The sequence below is a fragment of the Poeciliopsis prolifica genome, unplaced genomic scaffold, assembly GCF_027474105.1.
Source record: "Poeciliopsis prolifica strain line A6 unplaced genomic scaffold, Auburn_PproV2 SCAFFOLD025, whole genome shotgun sequence".
Classification (NCBI taxonomy): domain Eukaryota; kingdom Metazoa; phylum Chordata; class Actinopteri; order Cyprinodontiformes; family Poeciliidae; genus Poeciliopsis; species Poeciliopsis prolifica.
This window is the reverse complement of record NW_026562400.1, coordinates 2,639,191-2,650,000: the sequence shown is the minus strand read 5'-3', so window position 1 is coordinate 2,650,000 and position 10,810 is coordinate 2,639,191. Positions and strand designations below refer to the sequence as shown.

The following is a 10,810-nucleotide window of genomic DNA, read 5'->3' as shown; positions in this document are numbered from 1 at the left end:
CACTCTGCTTGACAGAATTGCTTTAATTCAACCACAACAAAGCGTGTTTGAGCATGTATGGGAAGTTAAAATTTATTCAACAGCATCACAATTGGATTTAGGCTGGACTTTGACTGGGCCACTCCAAAACATTTAGTTTTCTTTTGAGCCACTCAGAAACGGAGTTGCTGTTGTGCTTCAGATCCCATTTTCATACTGACTTCTTTTCTAGGCTGTTCTTAAATCTTTCAACTGGAGTCAGATGTTTTTCATATTGAGATCTTACCACCTACTTTGTGCTGTTATTTGTTGTATAAAACTTATTATTTCTTAAGTATTTTGAAAATGGCAAAGTTCCAGCAGTGAGACTTGTTGTCAGATTCATTAGTAAAAACCCAACTTGATTTGACTTTTAATTGAGAAAGAGAATATTGCTGTTCTGGTAAAAATACATTGAGTGATGAATTAAAAAAGAAAGTACTCGCTCTAGTGACTAAACAACCAAAACAACTGATCTAGCAGGAAATTTAGATGCTTTTTTATTGTGAGATTTATCTAGTCTACCAATATATTGTTAATGTGAACCAGGTAAACTTAATGATCAATATGAATATTTTTCTTGTTGAAAAAAATCCACCAGCTTTATGACTTGCATGGCTGCCTTGTTCTAACCTTAAGTACCTCCTTCTCTGTGCTCCTCATCTGGCCTTACTTTATACAGGAGATCCACTCAAAACACTGAGACACTGAGTCAATGCTGCAGAACTAACAGAATCCACCTACACTTGTTTTTCCTTGTCCTGCACCTATGAATTACCACCCACAGCTGGCATTTCTGCAACATTTCAGGCTGCTAATGTTCATTGACGGCTGCTTATGTAATGCTTTGTATGTAAATTGATGAGGTTGTTGCTCAAAACAACCTTTGAGTCAGAGATTTACAGGTTCACAACCCGAGGATTTTGATAACACAGAAATGCTGATGACGTAACCTGAAAATAAAACATCATTATCAATGATGTGTTCATAAATACTGCGGTTTAAGAGTCCAATTTTAAGTCTTCTTATGCGTATTTGTATTTCCCGCAGCATGTAGGTGTGTTATTTGTTTTTGGTACTTTGATTCGTACGTGTAACTTTTATTTTTGTTGCCTGTCCTTCCTGGTGGACCTAGGACCTTTTTCATTGTTGTTTGGAGCAGAAAAAAGTCATGAAATAACCTTCAAAGAGTTTCATGAGCATCTTGACAGCTTTGTGCTTCCGTCTAACAGATGAAACATTATGGATGTGCTTTTTTAGCAGTGCTGAGTTGGCATTGTTCTCAAACTCTCGATGCCCTTCACTGGTAATTTACATGTTTCTGTGTTATACGGGAAGTGAGTGTTTATGGTAATGGGATAAAAAATGTCAAAAAATATGCAAAATGCAAATCTTATCAGTTTAAATGTTTCAATGCACATTCTTCTCCGTGTTCATGTGCCATCTTTTTCCCTCGTCTAAGGAAGACTTTTATTTAATTCATCAGATGCTGCACTGCCTGTGTGTCCTTGTTGAAGCGAGTCATTGAGTTCATGCTCGTGCACATGCTTCACTCTCCTCGTCTGGCGGCGCCCGCCCGCTCTCCTCCGCTGCAGACTGTCACATTAGCATTCAGCTCGCTCATCACAGTCGTCTATGAACACAGACTCACACAAACACCTGTCACGGCAACAAACCACATTTAACACATAGTCAGTCAGACGTGTAGGTTTGGTTTGCTGAAGGCACTGTTATCCTCATTCAGACAACAACATAGAAACTGCTTCTACTCTGGCATTTGAAGGTTCTCGTTATGTAAATATACCAATTAGCAAATACAATTAAAATGAGCTTTTCAAACTGCACTATAGTTCTCCCGCTACTTTTTTTTGTTTCATAATAGACGACACAACAAATGTGTTTTCATTCTAATGTAGATAAATGTTTCACAGATGTCCAAAGTTCAACTACTAAAACTTAATGGGATAGCCATACCAGGCTCATCATAGCATGTACCTCATATTATTATTATTATTATTATTATTATTATTATTATTATTATTTGCAACTTATGTTAACTGTTTTCAATGGTCAAGCAATTATATACCTAATCATAAGTTTCTGGTTTTCATAACTGAAGCTGTAGACTGAATCTTGATGTTTCTTCTCAAGACCAAAGGTGATGACTTCAGTTTTGTTTCTGTTGAGCTAGAAAAGTCTGAAAACTGGACGTAGCTGGATGTTTTGGCAACGATAAACAAATTGCATCACTGCTTTAGAATGCATAAACTGGCTAACTTCAAGCATCTGGAATGGTCTTGAAAGTCCCAACCTCAACCCTGTTAAAAATTTGTGGGCTAAGTTTCAAAGCCAGGGCCATGTGAATGAATGAACCATTTTAAATAACATGTGACCAGAGAGAATAACACCAGACGCTTGTTGAGTGATAGAAAAAGTATAAGGGTGCAGCATTTAGTCCTATATGGTGTTGTGTATGCATATAATGTTTTGTGTTTAACATGACCAAGAGTGGGCATGATTTACATGCATGACCTATTTTAACCAAAGACAGGTGGTAACACAACTAACTGCAAATGCGTTTACTTGCCTGACATGCTTGATAAGAGCCGGTTGGTCCAGAAAACAAGACGTTGATTCAGATTCTTCAGTACGATCTGCAGAAGAACATTAATAATACAAAATTATACAAAGCACAACCAAGTTTGGTCTGTTGTGTAGATTTTATTTTATATCTTACATCTTTACATTAATTTTAAATGTATATTATAGTTTGGATTTTCCTGCTTTAAAGAAAAAACTGTCCTGCAATATGATGAGATTTAGATTTTATTTTCTATTATAGCCAGCTTTTTATGTAAAGCTTCACAACGTGAAGAAAGAAATCTTGTAAATGTAAATATGTATATATTGTTAGCACACATCTGTTGCTTTTAAGGTCATTCTTTGAAGGTTTTGTTCAGACACACCTGCGGCAGTAAAGTGGAGAGCAACAAAGATGAGCTTTTTGATGCAATAGAAAGCTGCTTTGCCAGACCATATAAACCGCTGTTGTCATGGGGATTGCCATCTATAACGTGAATAATTGCATATAAACGGGCAGAGAAAGTATCATCTTTTATGAGCAAGCAGAGATCCAAAGACATAGCGTCATACTTTCCATTTCACACAAACCATAATTATTTAGAGGTAAACACATTATTCTCTGGTGCTTGACTCCATCTGTGAGCGTCATCTGTAGATCTTGAGTTTACAGAGCCGCCCCCATCAGCTCCAATGAGGCCAGCATTGTTTCTATGGCGACACATCCCGTCTCCATCCCACCACCTGTGGAGTCAGAAATGAAAGCTCTTATGTCGCAGGCAGTGAGAAAAAAGCAGATGCTGGAGCATCGGAGAACAAGCGCTAATGGAGAGAGAAACTTAGGAAAAGGGAAAAGTGGAGGGATTTTCAAAAATAATGAAGAGGAAAGAGGAGGCACAGATAACAGATGAAGAGAAGGAAAGAGAGATCCGGTATGAGACGGAGAAAATGTGTTAGAGTCAGACTCGCTGCCAAATGCCGACCTGCACATTTCTTCTTTATGTCAACGTTAATGAGCAGCGTTGAGTAAAGATAAAGCAGCTTCGAGAGCTATTCATTAGACTGAGTGAATGTGGAAAAATGATGAGGATGCATGTGTGGTTCTCTTGAGGTTTAGGTGTTTGTAGCTAAAATCCATCTCAATGGGATAAAGAGGCTTTTATTCTCATCTGGTTTTCTTGACATGTTTGTGGTCTGCTCAAGTTTCCAACCATCAATATAAACTTACATTTGAAATAAGACAAAACTAACCTGTAAATTGCTTTTCATTTTGACATAACAGTTTGTCAATAATCCTTAAATATTGATAGTTTCACTGCCATATTTTTTCACTAATAATAAGATATTTTTCCTATACAAGTGAAATAATCTGCCAGTGGAACTAATACTTATTTTGATTAATGTTTAGGAATTGACTTTTGTTCCACAAGTTTTTGTTCCATTATTTTTATTTGGAAATTTAGGTTAAACCAGAATTACTCAACAATTATTTTTTATCAGAAAACACGTTACTGGTGGGTTTGCCACGAGGATTTACACATTAAATGGTTCAGAACATTAAAACGTTTCCTCACCTAGAAATGCCATGTTGTTTCTGCATGAGCCTGTGATCTTTTGTTTGTTTGTCGCCAACTGGCTGACCTTTCCCCCGTCTCCACAGTCTGGGTCACCAAGCTGGCCAGAGGACCCCAACTGTCACCACCAATCAGCTTCCTCTTTACAGTTTGTCATGGCCAATCAGAGTGCCTCGGGTCTGAGAGAGGTTTAGTGGATTCCCTTTCGAAAATGATTTGGGTTAAATAAAAAGCCAGGGGAGGGTCGGCGGATTGCCACCCCTTGGCCTTGAGAAGCCATTACCCCCAAACAGTCACTCTGGCACACACTCACACACAATTAGGGGCAGCTAAGCTCTTAACATTATAATGATCCACACCCTTCACCAAAGGAGCTGGAAGCCACCCTAATCACTGGGTTATGCTGGCAGAAAGACAACACAAAGCAAACAGTGTGAGGAATCTCCTTATATAACACCATCCTCTTGTCTCATTCAGGTGGGAGGAGAACAAACAGAGAATCTTTCATTCAGTCTGCTTTGTCTTTTTTTGGTTCTGATCCTGTCTGGTACAGTCCCAGCCAGAGTCCAAAGTCTGAAATTCAGAATCATTTCGATTCAGGTCAAGTTCGCTTGTTCCATAGCAACCAATTGGGCAGAAGACCCACATCATTCCTAGTGCGGAGACGGACCTGTGTGTCTACAGTGTTCCCAAGTCGTGTTGCCGCATCTCAGGCTGTAGTTTTTCTAGCAGAAACACGTTACAGGTAGTGATATCCAAAAATACATTCAAAGTGGGCATTTTTTGTTTGTGGGTGAAAATCCCAGCAGTTTTTATAAACATCAAATAAGCTCATCTGGCACAAACAACCATGTTCAAAATCACCTTTATGCACTTGTACTTTTGTCTTTGGTCTTGACTTCGTCTAAGGTTAGGTTGTCTTTCCAACTGCAACTTGAACTTTTCACAATAGCACAAAAGTCTGTGCTGCATATTTTATACTTTAACCACAATGTACCATAAGGTCAGAAAGGTAAACCACCCACATGCTGCAGGAAATACCTTAGTGTGTCAGAGAGCCACCATGCTGCTCTAAAATCGGCTGGCCGTCAAAAAAGTTTCTCTTTGTTAATCCAATTAAGCTAACGAGGTGTTGAAATGGAGACAGCTCCACTTAATTGGAGCTCAGTTCAGTGATGCACTGTGAGGGTTCTGGCAGAACGACACCACTGTGTTCTCAAAAAAAGTACCTGAGCTCTGATCTCCTGTGCTTTGTAAACAAGCTCGACTCTGTTGAAAGCACAGAGGAGATTAAACAACATGCAGAAGATCCTTAGGCAATCAGTCCACCCAGGTGGGATGTGTGTGTTGAATCAACATTATTCCTGTGGGCTTGTGAATGTTTTCAGATAGTTTTACAGACATTACTTCTTTATTGTGAATGGATATTTTCCTGTCTCTGTACTCAACATGTTTCATTCAATAATGCCTATTAATATTACTGTGTTGTCTCATATAAGAAGAAAACTGATGGTCAGTAAAATACATCAAGATTCATTTGCGTATTATCTTAGGATGGAAAGATGTAATTACAGTCACTCCTTTTGTTGCTAGCTGGTCAGATGTAAGTATAAAAAAATACGTAAATGAAACAAAAAACACAGTAGGACCAACAAAGATGTAAAGTAAAAATCAGAGGACATTTTCATGCTGAGACTGGGTTCAATTTATATCTTACAATCAACACAACACCAATTGAAACAATTGCTGTTGGATTTTGGATTTTGCAATTTCCCAAAATGAAAAGAGAAAAAGTCCTGGATTCAAGTCAAACTTGCATAAAAACCTGTTTGTTGATATAATAGAGCCTGATTTGTGTTGTTTTGGGAATCCAGATGTGATAGGATTTTCCTTATGTGTCTACAAAAGTCAAAGGAGTCCAGACAAAAAAACAGCGTCTCTGAATAACAGTTACTCTTTGAACCAGGATGGTGCTGTAATTTAATCAAACTGAGGGAATGTGTCTTCTGAGTGCAGATAAAAGATCTCTGGGGTATGATTCATTCCTGACAGCTGACAGACTGTCACAGTGAAAGCTAAAGTCAGAAAGTCTATCAGAGGCCATGAAGGACTCCTCTTCTTTCTGCCTTCTCCAGTCAGTCTCTTTCACCATCTTTTCCCATCAATCACAGCAAATGTCACTTACTCCCTCTCTTTATCTTTCTGTCTCTATTCTTTGCTGTCTCTGTGTCATTATGTTCCTCTTCTCCCCATTGCTCATCTCCACCTCTTCCCATCATAATCTGTCATCACTCTCTAATGTATGGGAGTCTTTCCTATACTAACTTACAATCCCTAGTAGTTTTGCACTCGTCTAACTGGTTCTAGTTGCAGCATAAGGAGAAGAAGTGGAATGACTCCAGAACTTTTTTTGGCTTTGATGTTCAGTTTCTGATGGAAACCCTATCATGTTTTGACTGATAAAGTTGTATTTATATGTTAGAGTTAGAAATAATATGTTTGTCTGTTTTATCTCCTGGCTGCTCAGTTGATGCATTAAGCAGTGGATTGTGAGACTGCTGGATGGATTAACATCAAATTGAACTCAAGATATTTTCAATAGACTCAAATTTTTTTAAACTCAATCATTTTTGCACAGATGATGATGATAGTAACAACAAGCAAGTAGTTACATGCTAATGTAGAGATGATATTTTAGACAAGACATTGACCAAGATCTTCCTTAAGACATAACTATAAATTCCTAGGATTTTTGTTTCAATTTCTTGATGATTTTTGATTTTATTTGAGTTTTAACCCTCTCCAGGCAGCTGTTGCAGATTTGCAACAACTTAGCCAGTCTTTGCAAGTAATTTGAGCCTGAGAGGGTTAAACCCGTTTTTTAAAGATATAACAAAACAAGCACTCAGTAGGACAGAGAAAACATGTGCATACAAAGGCAAGAACAAAATAATTAGTTTACTACTACTTTTCTGTTTGAAAAGGAGTAGTAATAAAATATATTACTTGCTGACTCAATAATTATCAAAAAATTCATGGTGGACCACATGTTCATTTTATAGAACCTAGATATAAGATATTTGTCATTGCTTTATCTTTTATGAGTGACATTTTTGTTAGGTTGTTACGTCACTTTGCCATCTAAAAATGACATAATTTGCTAATTTTGATGATGGAATTTGACAAAATGTGATGATTATTGCTTGCTTCATAATTGCTGACTGTGTTGTGTTTTTATGATGAACAGCTCTTTAATTGTCTTGTTGCTGAAATGGGATATAGAAATAAACTTGGCTAAATAGACTATAACTTGTGAGTGGCATGGGGAAATGGAAAATAAATCAGTTTAAGAGGCTCAAAATGTTTTGCTGGTTTTGTTTTTCCACATCATTGTCTCCAGAACATGCATTCATAACTTCAAAGAAGGTTGTACCCAGTAAGTTGCATATTATCAAAACTAAACTTAATAGCAGTCAGCAATGATCCTCACATATGCTATTAGGAGGAGGTTATCAAACAAAGCTTCTTATGGGACCAGCAGTGCATTTGCATCTCACAGCAGGAGATGATGATGGGCTTAAAGCCCCAACCACTGGTTACTTTTCACCAATCTGAAACAGGAACTCCTAATTTTTACTTTTGCTCACACGTTGGATGGTTTATTTTGTGGGCGTAATGATCTTTTTTATGCTAACCATCAGATTAGCATAAAAATAATACAATATAAATACAACAGATTTCATTACAGACAGAAATTAAGCTATTAACATAGACATAACAAGTTTTCTGTTTTTTAGACATTGAATAATGAAGTTGGAACAGTTAGTGTAGAAAAATGTTGTTATAAGTTTTTTGTTGCACTCTGTCCACTTTTTTTTTTTACCTGAGTTGGATTGAGTCCATTGTGCCAAGTTAAAAAAGCGAATTGCTGAAATAATATCCAACTTTCCTTATTTTTTGACCAAATCTGTCTTGACACTAGAAGGTAGCCAGACTCACTACAGTGTTTACTATAAAACCTGGGTTAAACATAAGTTTAAGTCCCTTGATGAACAACAATACAAGCAGTTTTGGGTTTCACCAACACAGAAAAAAACTTCAAGTTATTAATATGTAGCCTAAAATTAGGCTTATATTTGCTCAAAGTAAACATTCCCAATGGACCTTTCTGTAGATGTTTATTTTTGCATAAATCCAGCCCCTGAGTGGAATTGGCAAAAAATAAATAAGTACATAAAATGAAGGCTGAGCCAGTCAGTCACACAAGACAAATTATATGACTTTTTTGGCAGTTTGTGTTTCAAAAAGGTTAAATAGAGAAACGTTAACTGCTGAATTTAAATATAGCCTCGTTTTAGGCAGATAAATTTGGAGCTAAATGGGTACAGGAGTCAACATCCAGAGCAAGGCTGTTCACAGAGTTTCTACCCTCTGAGCACAAGAACCTGATTAGCTCAGCATGGTGGAAAAAAAAATCTATAAACCTACAAATTGATGTTTAAAGCCAACTCACAGGAGGTCCTTGATTTTATTTTCTTGCCAGTGTAGGTAAATAATTCCTGCTGAGATGTGTACAGAATGTTCACAAATAAATAAAAGTGTTCAAAGATCCTCCAGATGATTAATATAAAAACCACAAAATCCAAATAGGTTTATTGGCTGTTAAATGTGTAGCTTGGTAAATTGGTGTGTCTCAAATACAAACATTTTTTTTTTTTATGTCTTCATTAGAACAAATGAAGAGGTTTTGCTAACTGAGGTTAACCATAAAATAAAAAACAAAACAAAAACAGAAACTACCAGTGATTTATTCCTCATCATCACCCTTGACTAATCTGATTCTGCTGATCTTAATAACAACAACTGCAAGGGATTAGCTCAGTATTCTGTCCAGATAACATGTTTATTAGCCAATATTCCTCCAGATTGGGCCATCTAGGCACACAACATGCACCTATGATGGACTGGTGAGTTGTCTGAACTTCTCTGTTGATTTATTTTTTAACTGACTTCATGTTGACATTAAGAGTGCATTCACACCAACTCTCCTTAGTCCACTTTAATCGAACTTCAGTATGTTTGCCTAGAACGAATGGTTCATTTCAGGAAATGTGAATCTCCAATCAAACTCTGATTTGGTTAAATGTGTAGCTAACTGAGGTGGATCAAACCATGAATTGGATCAAAAAGGCCAACTCTTGTCTGCCTACAAACCTAGATTTTAAATCAGTTGACATAAACTCTGGTCTGGTTGTGAACGTCAAGCAGATGCTCCAAAACCAGAGCATTCTGGGTAAATACAACCAAAGTTGCTCCAGCGGGAGAAATATCTCAAATCCTCTAAAATCTGACTCTATTTTTCTTTGTATTTCAGGAGGAAGGAAGTTGCTCTCATGTCTCTTTCTGAGATTTTTATGTTGTTTCCTTCAGTGGTTCTTGGTGAAGCACAACCACTGAACAAATTGGGAAACAGGTCTTTCTAAGGATTTGATTTGTTTGACACAGTGCAGTGTGAAAGCAAACAGTGCCAGCTGAGTTACGCTGCAATTCTGACTGGACTATGACTTGTGAAAACACCCATTTACAGATACATTTACAGTCAGTCCTGGTATTATGAGTTAGAAGCAGCATTGTTACAGTTATATCTGTTGATGATCAAGTTATTTGGTGTTATCTTTACTTATTTAGGTTACAGCTTTCCTACATCTGTCCAGACATTGTTTTGTCTGAGTCGTTCTGAGATCATCAGCCCCCACCCCTACAGTGAACCCCAAAATCCATTCCCTCTTCAAACCAGTAATCCCTAATCCCACATACAAGCCATTGAAGTACATTAGAGAATTATTCCTTTAATCCAGAAATGGGAGCAACCCCAAAAGCTGCTTTTTTTTTTTTTTTTTTTTTTTTTTGCATGGGTCCCCAAGCCGCCCTCAGATGAAGTAATCAACTGGAGGATACAGCCAATTGTGTGTCATTTTAATTTGTTTCATCCCCCAGATGCCTGCTGATTTTGTAATCCGCAAGAGTTTAAAGCATGAAGTAACAGTGTGGCAGACCAGATTCACATCGAATGACATAACAGTTTCCTGTAATATTTAAGTTGTAGTTTTATGTGAAATTACTCTTATTTTTGTTGTTTTGTTTTTCATGTTCAGATTTTAGACTTGTTTTCTAATTGGAGATTATGAAAAAAATGCTAATGTTTTTCTTTTTTACCATTATTAAAAAAATACTAAACCACCATGAATTTTGCATGATGGTTTAAGAATCAGACTTATGTAGTAAATGACTGAAATTTTGTTTGTATGCTATTTAAAGATGTTTTTTCATGTGTTTTGTTAGAACAAGTACAAGATGATGTTTATATTGGAATATTTCCTTTATTTTAAGCTTCTGGTTTCCAGATTTCATTTTTCACTTATAATTATTTGTCAGTACCTTTTGTACCTGCAGACTGGTGTCAGATATTGTTAATCTTTCAGTTTTTTTAGTTCTTGGGAAAATTTGACTATGAATTTTTAGATGAAAGTCAGAGATTTTGATGGTGTAAGGGTTGCATTTGTATTCTTATTCTTATTATTATTGTATAACAAAGTTTCACGTAATTTTGTGACAGATTTTGTAGTTTTTAGATTTGA

The 10,810-nt window shown here is 36.7% G+C and overlaps 1 protein-coding gene across 8 annotated transcripts in view; it reads left to right on the top strand.

Moving 5' to 3' along the window:
* The window catches only part of cspg5a (chondroitin sulfate proteoglycan 5a), a 48,481-nt gene that overhangs the window by 4,639 nt on the left and 33,032 nt on the right, over window positions 1-10,810 (top strand). The window lies entirely within an intron of this gene.